This window comes from Arachis hypogaea, chromosome 19 (assembly GCF_003086295.3).
Source record: "Arachis hypogaea cultivar Tifrunner chromosome 19, arahy.Tifrunner.gnm2.J5K5, whole genome shotgun sequence".
Taxonomy (NCBI): domain Eukaryota; kingdom Viridiplantae; phylum Streptophyta; class Magnoliopsida; order Fabales; family Fabaceae; genus Arachis; species Arachis hypogaea.
This window is the reverse complement of record NC_092054.1, coordinates 19,611,296-19,631,617: the sequence shown is the minus strand read 5'-3', so window position 1 is coordinate 19,631,617 and position 20,322 is coordinate 19,611,296. Positions and strand designations below refer to the sequence as shown.

Sequence of the window (20,322 nt, the reverse complement as noted above, 5' to 3'; positions counted from 1 at the left end):
AGCCTATACCACGAAGGTTCTGATCTTAGATTCGGATGCTCTGTTGTCAGGAGAGACAATGCGAATCGCAGATCAGAGACCCAAGAGAATATACTCTGGCTGTCATTCAATGACTACGTTGAACATCATGTAGACCGCTTTGTGGTTGTCAGGCACGCGGATCTTGGCTAAGCGAGTAACGAAGATTGGGTGATTGTCACGGGTCACCCATTCATTCTGACTTAACTGGATTAAGTACGAAAGTATATCTTGGATAAGAAGTAGGCATGAATTGAAAGAAAAACAATAGTACTTGCATTAATTCATGAAAAACAGCAGAGCTCCACACCATAATCTTTGGGGTGTAGAAACTCCACCGTAGAAAATACATAAGTAAAAAAGGTCTAAGCATGGCCGTGTGGCCAGCCTCCAATGTCTAAGGACTAAACATCCAGAGATCTGAATACAATAGTAAAAAGTGCTATTTATACTAAACTAGTTACTAAGGATTACAAAAAATAAGTAACTAAGTGCAGATAGTGCAGAAATCCATTTCTGGGGTCCACTTGGTGTGTGCTTGGGATGAGCATTGAAGCTTTCACGTGCATAGGCCACTCTTGGAGTTAAACGCCAGCTTGGGTGCCAGTTTGGGCGTTTAACTCCAGTTCTGGCGTTTTATGCCAGAAAAGGATCTCTGGTGGGCGTTTGAACACCAGTTTGGGCCATCAAATCTCGGGTAAAGTATGGATTATTATATATTGCTGAAAAGCCCAAGATATCTACTTTCCAACGCAATTGAGAGCGTGCCAATTGGGCTTCTGTAGCTCTAGAAAATCCACTTCGAGTGAAGAAAGGTCAGAATCCAATAGCATCTGCAGTCCTTTTTCAGCCTCTAAATCAGATTTTTGCTCAGATCCCTCAATTTCAGCCAGAAAATACCTGAAATCACAGAAAAATACACAAACTCATAGTAAAGTCTAGAAATGTGATTTTTGAATAAAAACTAATAAAAATATAATAAAAAGTAACTAAAATATACTAAAAACTATGTAAAAATAATGCCAAAAAGGGTATAAATTATTCGCTCATCAGAGCTCTTCTCAGAACATACACCTCAAGAATACTGGTTATCTCTCCTTGGCTTCTGATGGTGAGCCAACTTCTTTTGTATCTCCTTGCATGTTGCTGAGTTGCTCTCCCTAGGTCAACTCTCGAGCTTTGTGCTTCACCAACTCACCAGCTCACTTTTTTTATTAATCCTCAAAATAGGTACTTTGGTTCTATCCTTCTCTTGTTGACCAAAACCCACATAACAACAGAAACAGACATCTTCAATGATAAACCCAGATCTTGGCCATTGAAAAATAACTTAGTCCCCAAGACACACTTATGACCGTAGATGCACAGCAGTGAAGAGCAGAGATCATCTTTCTCATGTAACCCAGAAAGGATAGGCAGAATGTTGAAGATGAAGAGAAGAAGATTTGATGCATGTATAAGGAAATGAAATCACCTTTTAGCTTCTGACTTCTTGATACAGTTTGATGTGGGTGATTAGACTTTAACCTTTTTGCTTAACCTTCTCTTTCTTGCTACTTTAGTGAATAACTTAGGGACTAAGCTTTCTCTTTCTCTCTCTGAGTTCTAACTGAAGACAGGAAAAATGAGCGTAGCTTTTGATAAAAGCAAACTGGAGGGAAATGCTTGCTTGTTGGGCTTGGATCGGGTATCCATCAAGCAACCCGTTTGATTTCTTTGGCTCAGCTCGTTTCATTGTTTTGAATCCTTTTGGGCTGTTTATTGATTTATAGCCCACCAGCCTTGTTTCTTATTTTCCATCTAATTGGACTGCTGTTGTATTGATTTTTGGCCTGCATCACTAAACCAAAATAATCAAAAACTAATTAGGTAATTAGTCTAATAATCTAATATTTGTCATCATCAATTATGTTAGTTAACTTCTTAGCTCAATATTTTGATATCTGAAAAAGTGTCAAGAATATCTAAGTTTGTTAAATTACTTTATTTAAACTAAGTCATGCTTAACCTAACAAAGTGGCACAGATAAATCATGTTTTGATACGTGGAACCACTGTCTCTATCAACATGGCACATGCCATTGTCTAACACGTCATTACTCTCACACATGTTGTTAAATCATATTGTTGCACATTGCATAGAAATTTTTTTAGTTATGAGTGAAGTTGGATGAAAAGTAAAAATTACAACTAATTTTTTAAGAGAGAGTGTGTACGACATGATATACTATAAAAATTGCAATCTTCACCTTTTATTGCAAAATAGAATTTTTCATTATTACATGACTATGCTCTCTCTTCATTTGTAGTAAAATTTGTGGAATGAGTAAATATATTTTAAAGAATAAAATAACAAATAAATATCTGAGAATTTATATTTTAGATAAATTAGTCTTTAAAAAAAGTATCAATAAAATATTTTAAAATAACAAATGTGGACAAGTAATTTAAATTAAGATTTTTTATTCTAATTATAGAAACTAATTTAAGATAGTGTATCTACATTTATTATTTTAAAAAAATTTATTGATACTCCTTTTTAGAGACTAATGTATTTAAAATATAAATTTTTAAGAATTTAAGTATTATTTTACCTTTTTTTAAGAGTTGAATGAAACAAAAAAAAATCTTAGAACACATGTTTGAAATTTGAACTACTAATTTGACTTTATTGAACCTAAAATTTTAGGTGGCTTGCTACTAAGATGGGACTTATGAGTTGACCTATAAAATGAGTACGATGTAATGGTTATTTGTTTTATAGATAATTGAGTATTTGGTGTAAGAAAAAAGTATAGGTGAACAATAACATTAGCGAACAATGTAAATAATGGGGTTAAAAAAGTAAATTAATCCTAAATGTAATTAATGGTTTGATTAATTAAATTCTAATAATAATTATTTTTCAAATTAAAAAAAAATCAGGGTTTTCACATTGGTGAATTGAAACTCTGCAACTAGCCTCTCATCTTATCTTCCTCTCGCTTGACCCTTTTCTCTTCTGCACTCTGAACCCAACCCCAACCCTCCGTTCAACACCACCGCCATCACCACCGGCGACCACCGTTGCCTACCTCCTCTCTCTTCCCTCTCTTCTCTTTTTCTTTCCTCTTTCTCCATTTCTCCTCAATCCCCTGTACGCTACCCCTGTTCTCTATGCAAAGCCCAACCCCGACGAGAAACCCCAGCAGCAGCTGAGCTCTATGCTACTGCAACACCGCGTCTGCTACCCCTCTCTTTCCATTCTTTCCCTTTCACCAACACAGGTTCCATGCTTCCTCCTACCCGTGTTCTTTCGTTTATTTATTTTAACTAATTTTTTATTTTGCTTTTAGTGTTTAGATTAAGCTTAGATTAATGGATTGATACTTTTTGGATTCCAAAATGTTTGATAGCTGATTTTTCTGGATTGATTGCTTAAATTGAGTTTAAAATCCCTGTTTACATATTGTGCACACCATATGCTCGATGAAATGCCTGAGTGAAACTTTTTGTTTAATTCTTATGTTTGGCCAGCATTTGTTTTAAATTTTGTTATCTTTAGGCGTTGTAATTCAGAATTGTGTAATATTATGCTATTTTTAATGATGTTTAGATTGAGTTTTGACAAGGCACTTGATTATTAGTTTTGTTTAATCACCAAATTGGTTTAAAATTTTAAATTTTGTTATTTGATTAGTGTAATTTAAGAAGTGCATATCATGTTTAGTTAAGTGAATTGAATGAAACTACCTATTCATGTATGTTTTAAACATTCCACATGGTTGCCATTAGATTATTTTAAATTCACATCCTTATGCTTTCATGCCATGCATGCACAAACAAATTTGGTCACAACTCACTTCATAGATGGAAATATGCTCTAAGTGAAGATACTGTTCATTTTGGATGCTCACTAAATGTGTTTTTTATTTTTGCATTCTTTTTTATTTTTCCACGCTATATAATATTGCTAGAAAATATATGTACAGTTGTGCATAATATACAATATAGTACTCAAAGGCCCCAGAATTCTAATTAGCAAGTCCACAATACATGCAACACTGATTACTACTATAAGAAAAATAAATTAATTAATAAACAAATAAGAAAAAGAAGAAATAAGAGAGGATTGGCAAAGAAGGAATTGAAGAAACGAAAATGGAGAACAGGAGTGTATCATTCACATCCAAGAAGAAATAATGAGCTTTTTTACTTTTCCAAGCATAGAAATGGACTTGCTTTTAGGTTGTGTAGGTGCGATTCAGTTGTGGAAGATCCATGCATGCTCTATATAAATACTTAATATAAGCCTAACTAATTAGGTGAGATTTTTTATGAGTACACTTTTCATTGTTATTATTTCTTGTAAGTTATGTATAGTAATAAATTTTTAATGATATTTTTGAAAAAAGTATTAATAAAATCTTTTTAGTTGAAACTTGTTTAATAGTACGCTATCTAATTAGTTTGTGTACGTTTGATTGTAGGTCATAGAATGTACGAACATTACTAGAAGTGATGACACGGATCTTGTTGATGAGGTTTAGTCTCTAGTATATTGTTGTTTTTTCGTGAACCGCATATTTGAATTGACCATTAATCCTCATATTCATCGAATGATGTCTGTTTTGAACTGATTCGCAGTTACCGGATCATAGTTGCCTTGCCGAAGATGAAATACCAAGAGTTAGGATGCGGTTTGAGCATTTGAAACTGGCTTAGGATTTTTATGCAACATATACAAAGAAAGTTGGTTTCGATTCAATAGCGTAGCAGATGGTTATTTCTATTGGTACCCACATGGTTATTTTGTAATGGCCTTGGTGTGGTGTGTATAATTAGTTACAATTATGTTAAACTGGATATTCGATTTAATAGGATAGCGAATGTTTATTTCTTTTGTTACCCAGATGGTTATTTTGAATAGTTTAGGTATTGGTACCCACATGATTATTTTGTAATGGCCTTGGTGTGGTGTGTATAATTAGTTACAATTATGTTAAACTGGATATTCGATTTAATAGGATAGCGAATGTTTATTTCTTTTGTTACCCAGATGGTTATTTTGAATAGTTTGGGTGTAGTGTGTGTGATTCGTTAAAAGTATTATAAACTAGATGTTCGATTTAATAGGAAAGCGAATGGTTATTTCTTTTGTTACCCAGATAGTTATTTCAAATAATCTGGGTGTAGTGTGTGTGATCAGTTGCAAGTATTTTAATATAAATGTTCGATTCAATAGGATAGCAGATGATTATTTTTATTGGTACCCAAATGGTTATTCGTAATAGTCTTGGTGTAGAGTATGTGGTCAGTTACAAGTAATAAAGGCTGGATATTCGATTCTATAGGCTAATAGATGGTTATCTCTATTGTCACCCAAATGGTTATTTAGAAGAGTCTTGGTGTAGTGTGTAAATAGTAACAAATAGTAGAGGCTGTATGTTCGATTCCATATGATAGTGGATGGTTATTCTTAACTAATAGCTTTTACGCTTTGCTAATATCTTAAAACAGAATCAAAGTAGTTAGAGAACTAAAAATGTTATTCACCATGGAAATTTATCCTTTCTGTTATAACAAAACTCCACCACGAAAATACGTAAACAATGTGAAAAATGTATTTGTGGTCTTAAGACAAAGGTCCAATTTGGGTTAACAACTTAAATAAGCTCTTTCGGAAAAAGAGTTTAAAGTGGAAGGACTTTTATTAATAGCAACTTATAAATAAGTTATTTTGTGTTGAATTTTAGTTATAAAAGTACTTATTTTAAAGTTGTAGTATTTGGATAAATAACTCAAAAAATACAATTTTTTTTAAAGAGAATGGATATTAAAATTCTAATTCACAATAATCTTGATGGCAATGCAAAAGAAATTATTGTATAGTTAGTATTTGTTGTTTTATTGTGCATGATATGGTAGGTGAAAATAAAAAATGAATATGAAATGTGTGTCAATGTATATTTTGTTATTGTTTTTTAGCTTTTTTATTGTGACTTTTCATAATTTAAAAGTTAAAAAAAAGTAGCTTCTGCTACTTTCCAAACGGGCTCTAGGTACACCTATTGCTTTCTCCGATTCCGGTTCTTCCTCACAGGTTCATCAATGTCCTAGTGCTTGGTGCTATGAAAGGTGATTTAACCTCCTTTTTCTTGTTTCTTGTACGGTTGTGGCATACACGTTCTTCATTTCGGTCCAACAAAGTTCGCACCTTTTCAATGGATCCATTGTGTGCTCCCATGATAATATCCTCCATAATCTCCAGTCTCATTGCCCGAAGCATATCTGTATGGTATTTTCATTGTGAGGGTGATGAAAAAATACAAACGAATAAGACAAACTGAATTTCAGAATCATATACACAATTTTTTTCGCCATTATAATTAGTCTTCCATAAAATTCAGAACCGAATTTCACACGCATAAAAAGCATTATTTCTATATAACTATGTATTAAATTCTTAAAATTTTAACACGAGTCTTTACAACATCCATGATCAAAAATAATAAAGTCATAAATATGTAGACATCAAACATTATGCAACTATAGTATTTACAACCAATTTAACTCGTATCTAGTTAAGCCACCACTAAAAGCCATCGCTTTTTTGCATCCATCGTTTCTTACAAAATTAAACATCCATAATTCATAGAAATTAAAAGTCAATCACATGAACCAGAACCAGATAAAAAAAAGAATTCTAAAATATCAAGCCTAAACTCCATCAAATTTCATACAGTTCGCTTTAATCCAAGCATCCATGAACCATGTGATATTTCTATCTTTACTGTAATTTCAAAAAAAAAATATGAAAATCAACCGCAGAACACCCACAGTCGTGCGCAGTATGAGTACACAGGCAAATAACAAAAAATTCAAGTAAAACAAGGTTCTTGGAAGCGTAGTAGTCAAAATTGAACTTCTGATTACGAAAGTCACCAAAACAAGTCATAATATAATCAGCTTGGCAGGCTCTAGAGATTAGTAACAATAGAAATTGCTTCCTAAATGCTTTAGATCATGTCACAACGCTCAACTTTAAACATTCATCTAGTATAATTTTTCCGCTGCAAGTATTAAAAAAATCAAAAGGACCAATTAACTTGCAACTTCAAGGCAACGCACTATTTATTTCGATCTGGAGTGTCAAAAAAACCATTCATACTGACTTACTTACTATTTTTAAAGTCTAAAGTTGGTTTATTTAGAATGTTTCCAAATATTGATTGTGATGGTAGTCAAATATGCTGATGAATATGTAAATAGAGTCTTTACATGGTCAAACTCAATGACGCCAAAACTACTGTCATTTAGATTCTATCCAATCAAACGCATCAAATGCAAGTAGACATGTGAGGAAAAAGTAAAATACACTTTCAGCTAAGACTAGACAAATGTAAATTGATTCCAAATTATACTTACAATTTTTTCCTTAAATAAACAAACAGGATAAAAATTCAAACCTATTTCTTCAAAATCAAATATGCATAATCAGAGAATTGAACAGTTATTCAAATGTGACACCCTTTTAGGTTAGGTATTGAAAGAAAAAATAAAGTTAACATCCTCAACCAATTTTCAAACAACCGTGCAAAAAATTCAACCATCCATTCATGTATAGAAATGACCATCCAACTTAGAGTGATTAAACAACTCACAAAGCAACAAATTTTAAGCACGTGCTTCACACCAATTGCTGACTTACTATTACTCGGAGACAAAACAAACCCAAATACAGTCAACCATTAAAAAAAAGACGCGAAAAACCGGATCCTCGGCAATATGTACGGGTCATTATTCTTTTCAGTTTTCTTATGTTAACAAACACTTGAAGAAGTCAAACACGCCCAGCAATTCCCACAAGCAGCAAAACCCTTCTATGCAACCATAACATAAAAATTACTATGAACATCTAAACCTTGAAGAAACGGCTATCGGGGGACTGATCTCAATAGGGACAAGCAAACACACACCACGGTTGCTTTGGTTTTGTCTGAGGAAGACTCAAGCAGCACGGACATGCAGGGACTTCAACCTTGGGAGATGGACGTTAAAAGACAACGTGGGTGGCGGCTGGGAGACTTCCACGCGACAGCGACAGGGGGGTTCGCCTGCTGCTGCTCGTCTTCACAATGGAGGCGCCCCGGGGATGGTCGGTTCGGCGAGGGGCAGGATGGACGACGGGATGCAGCAGAGAAGAAGCGCCGGATGTGAGAAGGTCCTCCTTTGTCAATGCCGTTTCAATTTGGGATAGGGGAAGGCTACTACTTCCTGAATATCGTTTGAATAGTGGGGAAGGAGAAAAGTTTTTACTGCTAGGTCAAAAAAGGGGGAGTGGTGGGATGATTATGATGTTAGTAATTAAGATGATTAAGATTAAGATTTGGAGGAGGGGGTGTATACGGATATACTGTGTTAGTAATCTAATTGGGCTAATTTTTAGGGCCCGTTGTTCATATTGTTCAACAAGATCATTGTCTACCTAGCATTCCCCTTGGTGTGATGATATTAAATTGTTGATTTCACTACCTGACTTGTGATTAAAAAGTCATATGAAATAGTTATATTGTGATTAAATTTTTATTTTGATCTCTCAGATTCATGCCATTATATATTTATTTTGGCCCTTAAAATTTAAAATTATTTATACTGGTCCTCTAGATTTAAGTTCGGACACCAATGTGATCTCTCAACTCTTTTCGGCGATGACTAGGCAAATGGAGTACTAAGATGGCACCCTCCCTGCTACGCTGGATGATGAGTAAATGACGTCGTTTACCCTTGGCGCCCAAACAAGTCAGAAACGTCATTCAAGTAGACACCACTGGTAGTAGAGCCTCAAAAGTCTGACTTGTATAAAAGAGTTGTTTACTTGGATGACGTTTCTGACTTGTTTGAGCGCCAAGGATAAACGACGTCGTTTACTCATCATCCAGCATGGTAGGAAAGGTGCCATCTCAACACTCTGTTTGCCTAGTCATTGCCAGAAAGAATCGAGAGACCATGTTAGGTCCGGACCTAAATTTGAAGAACTAATATAGATAATTTTAAATTTCAAAGACCAAAATAGATAATCACGTAAATCTCAGAAAGCAAAATAGAAATTTAGTCGTTATATTGTAGGATAGAAATTAATAATAGGACTAAGTTTGAAATTTTGTTTGTATGAGATGCCCATATCGTAGCTTAAAAAAAAAAAAAAGATTAGCTCAAATTAAAACCAATTAAGCCATAACGCTTAAATATGATTCAACTTTTCTCATCTTGAAGAGATATCCTCATCTAAATTACTACAATGTCATATTAAAATAATTAAATCATCAAAATGGTTGTTTTAGTATACTTTAATGAAAAAATATCACATGAATATTTTATATATTAATAATTGTTTGAAAATTATACGTTAGAAGAGTAAGGTGCCAAAGTTACTCAATGTTTTTTAAAATAATTCTTATAAGCTGCTACTTATTCGATACATTGTGTAATGTGTAGGGCAGATCTAAAAAAATTTATATGCGGGAATGAACTTTATACGAATTTTTTAACAATTTTGCTACGTTACCAACATCATTTCTGTCAATATCTGCCAACTCTTATTTATAATTATGTTTAATAGAGGTATCTTTGTGAATGTGTCTAATAAAAATATCTTTTTTATAGCTGTGTTTAATAGAAGTGTCTTTATAAATATATTTTTTGGATGTGTCTCTTTATATATGTGTTTAAAATATAATAACTAATCATTGTTGGCCATAAATTGGCAGATAATATGTTGGTACCATATACTTTTCCATTTTTTAATTATCCTTTTGTGTTATTTTTTCATTATATAAAAACAATTTATATATGATATAACTATTGTGATATTTAAAAAAAAAAAAAAACAAACTTTATCAATATATATATTTAAAAAAAATCATAGAATTTTTTTAGTAATTTTATTTTTGACTTAAGAGTTATATAATAGAATCATATATAAGAATATCACTACAATATTTTTATATTATTATTGTGTGTTTAGTTAAAAAGTTGTTACATATTCTTTAATTGAAATGAGTTTTTTAAGAAGTTTTAAAAAATTAAAAACAAATCATAAATTATTAATTATCTCAAAGATGTCGCTACCTTCACAGAATACAAGATATAATTCTCAAAATAAAATGATAGTCAAAATAAGTTATTATGAAAAATAAGTTAAAAATTTTTCTTTAACCTACGAAGTACGGACACTTCTATAATTTGCTGTGTCCACGTATCGGACACAGCACTCATCGACATTCGTTCGACACGTGTGATTTTTGTGTCCAACCATGTCTTAATAAAAAATAAAAATTTTTTTACCGAACACGCTTGGACGCACCTAAATATCATCACATGTCAACGTATCCAACCTTATTCTTAACATATATTTCTGAATTAGGTTTAGCAATAGTATATATTATTCATTATTAAAACAAAAAACATTTTAAATACTTTATATAATTAAAAAAAGACATTACAAATAATTAAAAACTTAATTTATATTTTAATATCAATAAAATACCAAATTATTATTATAATTTATCTAAAAAATACTTTATATTTTATATATATGTCCTGTTTCCGTGTCTTATAAGAATTTTAAATTTGTATGACCGTATATCCAGTGTTGTATCGTGTTCCGTGTCCGTATCAGTATATGTGCATATATTATAGCTTTCAAAAATATAAGTTTAGAAGAAAAATTAGTATTAAAAAAATATTAAAAATAAATAATGTGATTATTAAAATATAACAATATAAGTTACTATTTCTATAAAAAATATATAAATTAATTTAAAAAAATATAAAAACTTGAAAATATATATATATATATATATATATATATATATATATGATATTAAATTATTTAAATAAAAATATTAGTGAGAGAAATAATTAAAATTTAAATCCATTACATTACTAAAAATAATTACGTATAAAGTCACAAGTATGCACACATATATATATAAAAGAGTTAATAGTCAATTTCGTCCCTGAAAGATAGGGGTGGCAGTGGGGCGGGTAGGGGCGGGTTTTTGCCCTACCCGACCCCGCCCCGCCGTCCTGTCACTCATATACTACCCGCCCCGTTACTACCCGCGGGTAGTAAACTGTAGTACCCTAACCCGCCCCTGCGGGTACCCGCCCCGCCCCTACCCGCCCCTGTAAAATTAAATAACATTTTAATTTTTACATATTCATATATAAATTAAGACAAAAACTAAAAATTCATGCATAAATTAAAATACAAACATAAGATTTATACAATGTTAATAACTTAAAATTAAAAAAAGCTAATGTTTGATCATTATAAATTTAACACTATTATAAAAAAATTACAACATTAATATAAAAGAGTATTCGATCTTTATTTTTGATCATTTTCCACCATTCTTGTCCTCAAAAGACAATGACAATCAAGGCATACTTTCCAATCCTTTCTTAAAGGATTCTTCTTACTCATCAAGAGGTATCATCACAATCTCAAAGCTCTCTTCATCTGACCTTAACTTGTCATAAAACTCCACCAGACCGAAAGTAAAGTCAGTGCATCTTTCATATGAACTCGATGAGAAATAAAGCGCAACCATCTTGCTCTTGAATTCAAAAATAGCTATTTGAATGAATGAATAAATATACACACAATCACATTTGGAAACTGCTAGATATGTTTTAGTTTACAAGTTAATTAATTAGTAGCTTACTTTATTTCCATAATAAGAAATCACAAAGTCACCAGAAGGAGATAGCAAGAGAGATTTCAAGGATTGATTCCTCTTAGCTTCCTCTTCAAGATTCTTCAATTCTTGAATCTTTGCTAATGTAAAAGTTGGAAGCACTTTGAAAACTTTACAAAGAAGCATTATAGCATAGGTAAGTATTAGATTGTAAATACTAGTATAAACTATAGAAGTACTAAATTTTTATTTTCTGTTGATCTAAAGCATGAATATGATAGCCTCATTCTCAATCTAACATATATAACTAGTTGCAACATGCCAACATCATGAAAAATACTAGAGTCGATAACAATTTAAAATGAAAAATAAAGAACTGCAATCAAACACATATAAACAAAATTGTAATTACAATGTCTCTTATTCTCATTCAAAATAAAAAATTAAAAAACTGCAATTAGACACATAAAAGCAAAATTACAATCACAATTCACAGAGTCTCAAATGCTCAATCAAAATGAAAAATGAAAAACTACCATCAGAGACACAAACAAATTACAATCAAACAGAGTAACTCTCGATCAACAAATTTACAACAAAATTCTCAATTAAACACATATAAACCCACTTCAGCACATACATTTACAAAATTGAATAAAAAATTGTAAAACTTACAGTCACAGACTCAGAGAGACAAAGAGAAGGGGCTCCAGTGACAGGCTCACATGCAACGGCGATGGCCAAGTTCACAGTGACGGTAACCAAGACATGAATCTGTGGAAGAACAAAAAAGAACTTAGATCTCACAATATGATGGAGAGGGAGAGAGAGAAAGTGCGCACGAAAGAACAAGAGCGAGAGGAACTTACGGTCTTATGGAGCTAAAAACTGAGCAGCGATGGCAGGCTGGAGCTTCGGGCTAAGCGGCGAGGAGCTGCGCGCTGAGCGGCGACGGCAAGAAGCTGCGCGCTGAGCGGTGACAGCGAGGAGCTGAGGCGACAACGAGGAGTGGGCAACGACGGCGAGGAGTGGGCAACGACGGTGAGGGAATGAGAGGCTGAGCAGCGACGGCAAGGGGGGTGAGGGACTGAGCAATGGTGAAGAAGATTATGGTGTCTGAAGGTGATGGAGGCACAGAGAGAAAAACCCTAATCCCTAAATATATATATATATGCACTGCGGGGCGGGTAGGGGCGGGTTTACCCTGACTCCGAACCCGCCCCGCCCCGCTCAACTACCCGCCCCGACATAAATCCGCCCCGCTCCGGGTCGGGTTTAAACCCGCCCCGATCGGGTTGGGGCGGGTCGGGTACCCGCGGGTTCGGGTACTCCTGCCACCCCTACTGAAAGATACTTCGATCTCCATTTTCGTCCCCGAAAGTCAAAATTAATCAAAATCGTCCTCCAAAAATACCTTACCTGATCACGTTCGTCCTTCCGTCATCTTCCTAGCTGAGTTGGCAAACGTCCGCTGACGTGGACCGTTAACTGCCAAGGTGACAAATGCCACGCTGTAGCATGTTGTTGATGACAAGATAACTCTTGTTTAAGACGTCAAATTAGTCCTTGGAACCCTAATCCCAATTTGAATGATAAATACATCACCGTGAACACATGCATCGCAAGACAGATAAGCCAGCCCCTTTGCCACATCCAAGATTATGCTCTTCCTTTAAGACCAAGTCAGCGATTTCAACTTTTGCTGCTCACTCACCAGAAACAGATGGTCTTCAAGGTTTCCATTCGGCATGTAATCATAAACCAAAAACTCTGGCTTCCCCTGTCATTAAATTTTTCATCATCATCATCATCCACTACACAACAGCCTCGAAGAGGCACCAGATTTCGGTGCTTCAGGTTGCTAATAATCTCCACCTCATTACAAAACTCCATATCCCTTTGAAAATCAGATTCCAAGATCCTCTTAACCGCCACGACTGAACCATCGGACAAAACCCCCTTGAAAACAAGCCCAAATCCATCCCTGCCAATGAAATTCTTGGTTGAGAATTGCATCATCATTAAGCTTCTTCCTCCTAACCTTCCTATCATACCAAACATAAACCCCTAACAAACAAGACATAACTAACAAAGCAACACCAGCACCAATTAACCCAAAAATCAAATCCTGGTGACTTTTTCCACCAGAACCACCACCCTGTAGGTAAAATGACATACCAAAGATGCAACTCATGGCACCATTGCTTTCAGGTCCATACTGATTCACAAACACAGCAGCATATAGAATAATAAATTTGAAACAATTTTCAGAGTGAGAAGCATTACCATCAATGGAGACAAGTTTATGCTGCACCTGAAACCCCGCAGTAAGACACATATCACATAGCAAAAGATCAGCGAGGTCTTGTTTGCAACTAGTATCAAGAGGCGTGATTTGACCAAGCTTCTTGTCCCAATCTTTTAGTTAGGGTTTCAATTTCTGCGCAGACGTTTCGGGACATGACGAACTGGTGAGGGTCAAAGCACAAGTCAACGAGGTTGTTTTGGAGAGACAAGAAATTGAGCTGAGACTGGAAATCATGGACGCATGAGGTTGAGGTTTCAAGGTTTGGGAGGTTGAAATTTGTGGTTGCTTTAAGGTACTGTGCGAACCCTATTCCGATTAGAGATAAGAGCGAGGTGCAACAGTTGCTCAAGTTTGATGATAAAGAATGGAAATTCTCACATGTTGAAGGGTTTCATGGAACTCTCTTAACATAGTTGAAGTCGATGGGGGCATGTTGAAGGAGAAGAAGGAGAAGGTGAAAGTGCTGCCATGGTGAACGTTTGAATCCCTCCTCTGAAGAGAAAACGGCGACGTTTCAACCCTAGGAACGCTTTCTATCGAAACGACGTCGTTTTTGTTCTTTGCCACCTTGGCAATTAACGGCCTACGTCAGCGAACGTTTGCCAACTCAGCTAGGGAGATGACGGAAGGACGAACGTGATCAGGTAAGGTATCTTTGGAGGACGATTTTGATTAATTTTGACTTTCAAGGACGAAAATAGAGATCGAGGTATCTTTCAGGGACGAAATTGACTATTAACTCATATATAAAACTAAATTAGATTAATTTTTTTTATGCTATTAAAATTAGAATATATTAAGTAAATTATTTATTAATAAAAATATATCTTATATATTATATTCACTAATTTATTTTAAATACATATTTTAAAAGTGTTGGAGAAACAAATTTATATTATTTTGCTATATCCTTTATAATAAGGATAAAATTTAGAATTTTATGCCCAAAAAAATTGATATATAAATAATTTTTTTAAAATTAATTTTAGTTAAAAATAATAATAAAACACACATTTTTTTATTAAAACTTTTAATTTTATAATATTTTTAATATTTTATTTTTTGTCCCTCTTTATAAGATGTTTGGATCTACGTCTAACCGTGACATCACAATAAGAACAACAACTTGAGAAGAACTATTATGTGTAGGAATTATTATATGATTCTCTCGAATATTCATTCTTTGTGATTTTTCACTCCCACTAAAATGACCATTTTTTAAAAAAACCTAGCATTTTTAAATTCAAATATTCTCGTACTATAATTAGGATAATAAAATATGTACTTTTTTTATTTATCCGAATAGCCGATGAAATAATCACTAATTCTTGCATCAAATTTTTTTTCAAGTGGATTATATGCTCCTACTTTTACTCGGCAGCTTCAAACATGAAAATGCCTTAAACCGGATTTTCTTCTTGTCCATAGTTCATAAGATGTCTTAAAAATTGCTTTACTAGGAATCCTATTAAGCAAATACACAACAAATTTTAATGCATACATCCATAAGGATAAAGGTACATTGCTATAAGTTATCATACTCCTAACCATTTTCATAAGAGTACGATTCTTCCTTTTAGCCATACTACTTTGTTGTAGTGTACCAAACGTTGTATACTGTACACATATGCTTCGATTTTCAAAAAGCTTTACAAATGGACTTTGACATTATTTATTTTTAGTAAATTTTTCATAATATTCACCACCTCTATCAGAAACTCATAACCTTTATTTTTCTATCTAATTGTCTTTCTACTTCATTAATAAATATTTCAAGAATATTCACAGATTGAGACTTTTCATGCAAAAGATATAAATAACAATATCGACAGAAATCGTCAATAAAAGTGATAAAATATTTTTTACCACAAATATCAGTGTGTATTAAGTCAAGTAGTTAACTGCTTCTTGTGTTTAGATTCTTTGAAATAGTTTTGATTTGCTTTTCTTTAATACAATCCACATACACATCCTAATCAGTAAAGTCTAATTTAGGTAAAATTTCATTTTTTATTAACCTTAACATCCTTTATTTGGATATATGACCCAACTTTTTATGCCACCACAAGAAAGCAGAATTTTAATAAGTACATCGCTTTTACTATTAGTACTATGTTCAATATTAAATAGGTATTCAGCAAAGCTAATATTAAAATTGAAATGAAATGATATAAATCATTTACTAAAATACTAGAATCATGGTAATAAACAAGTTTATACAATGAAAAAATACCATGTTCAATCTTAAAATTAAAACTTATATTGTCTGAATTCGAAACATAAGCTAAATTCCTAACACATTCAGACACATAAAAATATTTTTTTAGATCTAAATAGTAATTACTGTCCAGGATCAATTTATACGTCCCAATTTCTTCGATTCATGTCTTCATTCTGTTCCCCATATATAAGAGTTTTCAATTTCTCTTATGAATTGGATCAAAAGGATTCCTGCATAATATGTGACACATGAGTAGTTGCATCAGACTCTAACCATCAGGTATTATTAAGCACTTCAACAGGATTTGATTCGAAAACTTATTGAAACATAATAAATACTTTTCTTTTCGAATCATTTCTTTTTTTTTCGACAATTTTTTTTATATGTCCAGTCTTGTTATAAAAAAAAATATTTCAGTACCTTTTTCTTTTGGACATTACCATCATGAACCTTTAGTGAAGATGGTCCTTCTTATTCTTTTTATCCGACTTATCTTTATTGCTACTAGATCCAGCTTGAAATGTGAGATAGAGAGAATGATCTTTTATTTTCTTTAATCTCTCTTCTTTTTGAATCAATATGGCCTTAATCTCTTGAAAATTTTTTTTTTTTTAAAAGTGTTATAATTCACTAGAAATTGAATAAATTAAGGAGAAAGTGAGTTCATAATAAACTGAACTAGAAAAGACTCACTCACATTCATATCCATTGATTTTAATTTTGCTATCAGATTAGAAATTCCAGTCACATATCATGAATGGGTTGTGACCTTCAAATATTTTAGTTGTCAGTTTTATCATAAGGTTGCTCACAATGGACTTGTCAATTATGTCTGATTGAGAATATTTCTTAACTTTAGCCATAAAATTCTTAGTATTGTCAGTCTTAGACATGATCAATCAGCATAGTTAAGTCTATTAAACTTGACAATTCCATTGTATGAGCCAAACAAATTCATAAAAATTGCAAATATAATACAAACTTGCATATTAACGCTTTGAATAATTAAATAATATATTATTTAGATTCACATAAAACATTTAAAATATATCAATGTTCTCATTTAGGTGATATATTAACATACAATAATACTAATTAATTTAATTTATTTAATTTAATTTACTTATCAGAACTAAAAATATTTAATATCTTTTGGATATTTAAATATTTCTAATACTATACATATATATACACCAAAAATCTTGTCAATTTAATATAAGAACAATTAATCTATCTTTGAGTGTGATCTTTAAATGTCTTATAGCAACAAACACAATATATTTTTACATTATTAAATATGACCACTTTAATGGTTAACAAATTTATTCTAAATTCATGAAAAAAATTGCACTGGTAGAATATTTCTGGTTCTACTTCAGAAACTAGTAGGTTATGAATGCACCACGCTTCTAATGATCTTTATGTTATGGACAATTAGACATACAATGCTCTAATCAACTGAGCTATTAGTTAATCTCCTAATATTTTTAGATATTTTTCTCTATTTTCTTTCTTTCCTTTTACTTTTTCATTGATGGTACAGAGAAAAATAAAAAACTGTTATTTTTGTCGGAGATATTTTTTTGTCGCGCATCTCTTTTGAAAATTATAACTTCTATATTTTTGTTCTGAAGAGAAGGGAAGGAATATTTATTTAAAAAATTTGATCATATTTAATTTAGGGATAAGTATTATTTTGGTCCCTAACGTTGAGGGTCAGAATCGAAACCGTCTCTGATGTAATTTTTGACTTAAAATCGTCCTTAATATTGCATTTCATTTTAAAATCGTCCTTTCTAATAAATTTTTTTAATTTATTCCTAAACTACCCCTACTTTAATAAAAAAAATTATAAAATAAAAAAAATAAAAAAAACGCGTTGGGGGGAGAAAAAGGGTATACGAAGGGGGAGGGGGGAAGGGGAAGGGGGGAGGGGGACGGCGCAGGTGGCGAAGCTTGGAGCCGCCGTCGCCGTCAGGAAACCCAGTGCACAGTGGGAAGAGCGATGGAGCAAGGGGAAGGGGAAAGGGCTTCGCACGAAGGGGAGGGACTTGGATGCCGCGGCGACGCTGGGTTGGGGGTCGCCATGGCTCGTCGATGGTGGAGGTTGGTTCGCGATGGTAGTTCGACGCTGAGAGGAGACGCGATGGGGAGAAGAGGGTAGAGGGTCGCGGGGGTGGTTGGCTGGGTTAGGGTTCAGACAGGGGGTGGTGACGGGTTGGGACGCCGGTAAGGGCGCAATGGCAAAGGTTGGGTGGCAACGCCTTGCCGCCTCGCCGCCTCGCCGCCTCCTCTGCATTGCTTTCTGCTTCTGCATCTTGCTTCTGCTTTCTTGCTTTCTGTTTTCTTGCTCTGCTTTTTTGTTTTCTGTTTTCTTACTTTCTGTTTCTGCTTCTTGGTTTGGTGTTGTTTGGTGTTGTTGCTGTTGTTTGGTGGTGGTGGTGGTGGTGGTGGTGATGTTGGTGGAGGAGGTAATTGTCTTGGTAGTGGTGAGGATATTTTTGTCCAAAAAAATTAAAAGGACGATTTTAATACGAAAAAAATGTTAAGGATGATTCTAAATTAGAAATTACGTTGGGGACGGTTTCGATTCTGACCATCAACGTTAGGGACCAAAATAATACTTATCCCTTTAATTTACTATAATTTAAATTAGTTTTATTAGTTACATGGACTATATTATTATTTTAATAAAATAATTTAGAGATTATGATTTTAAAAATAAAAAGTAAATATTTCCTGTTATTTCATAAAAAATAGAAGTTATTAACAGTGGATACTATCATTGCTAGAAATGTGTAGAAATATTTTTTTAAAATACATTAAAAATTGTAAATATTTAGTAAATGTAAGCATACTTTCAAGGGACCTTTTTTGAGAGTACAAGTTAAAGTAGTATATATAGATAGATGTGATTATTTTTTACAAGAAATAAGTAATAAATGAAAAATAATAGAGTATATTTGTGATCAACAAATTATTACTAACATAAATATATAGATAATTGTATTTATAAATATAAAGATAATATATTTAATAAATAATAATACTTAATATTTTATTATTTTATTATTAGTGACTTATTTTCACATATAAGTTATCTTTTACTCTATTAATATAATGAAAATAAGGAAATAAAAATTAATATTTACAATTTATATTCTATAATAAATTGACATAAATTATTATTATTATTATGAATTTTGATATATTAAAATAAAAATGGATATTAAATTACAAAATTTGCATTTACTTTTTTCCCCGGCCATTACACTTGTACACCTGTAAAAGAGAGAAAAACAAATAAGACACTAACATAATGAAAACGTGAGTAGATAGCATAGAACGGTTATAGAACATTTATTATTTATGTGCGGGAAAAAAGAGGTGTGCTGTGGGCCACGCACAGACGCTCGATGGAAACAGAAGGGAAAGGGGGACACCATGAAACTACTAGGCAGAAAAAACGTGGAAGAAACAATGATTTTTATATTAATTTATTTTGGATATTTGGGTTGGTTGAGTCATTGACTCCCTCAGTTTAGAACTCTAATTTTATTTCATGTATATAATAATTTATTGATTAATGGGTAAATTTTTGTAAATTAATTATTAATTTATCAAATTAAAAATTGCAGTAGATAATTAAAATTTTATTTTAAATTTATCTATTTTATGTCTTAATGGCACGTATTAAATTTATAAATTAAATTTTTTTATTAAAAATATAAAATTTAAATTTTAATGTAATTATTTTATATATTAAATAAAAATATTTAATAATAATAAATTTATCGTATATTATATATCCTAAAGACACCTTTTTCAGCAGGAGAGATCAACATAATGCAAAACAATTAAGAAAATACTACATAAATATAAAAAAGTATTTTAATATTATTAATCAAATTATATAATAAAACAATTTACAATTATATTTTGGTTAAATTACACATTTAATCTTTATATTTTTACTGAAATTACAAATTAGTTTCTATATTTTAAAAATTTGTAATTAAATTACTGTACAAAATATAATTTTGTAATTAGGTCCCTAATGACATTTACCGTAAAAAAAATGTACATTTATCA

The 20,322-nt window shown here is 32.4% G+C and overlaps 1 long non-coding RNA gene and 1 pseudogene across 4 annotated transcripts; both read right to left on the bottom strand.

The window, feature by feature from the left end:
- Positions 1 to 11,282: 11,282 nt before the first annotated feature.
- On the bottom strand, positions 11,283 to 12,846 carry LOC112779977 (uncharacterized). 4 transcript variants are annotated; one of them, XR_011877888.1, is made up of 4 exons: positions 12,571 to 12,846; positions 12,377 to 12,475; positions 11,729 to 11,871; positions 11,283 to 11,637 (listed from the first exon to the last, which is right to left on the bottom strand). It is a non-coding gene; the product is annotated as an uncharacterized lncRNA (long non-coding RNA). The 4 variants fall into 4 exon arrangements; XR_011877889.1 differs by having other exon boundaries at positions 11,283 to 11,545; positions 12,571 to 12,840; XR_011877890.1 differs by having other exon boundaries at positions 11,729 to 11,841; positions 12,571 to 12,840.
- A 401-nt stretch (positions 12,847 to 13,247) lies between these two features.
- LOC112778058 (probable receptor-like protein kinase At1g11050) lies at positions 13,248 to 18,547 on the bottom strand (annotated as a pseudogene).
- Between the last annotated feature and the right edge of the window lie 1,775 nt (positions 18,548 to 20,322).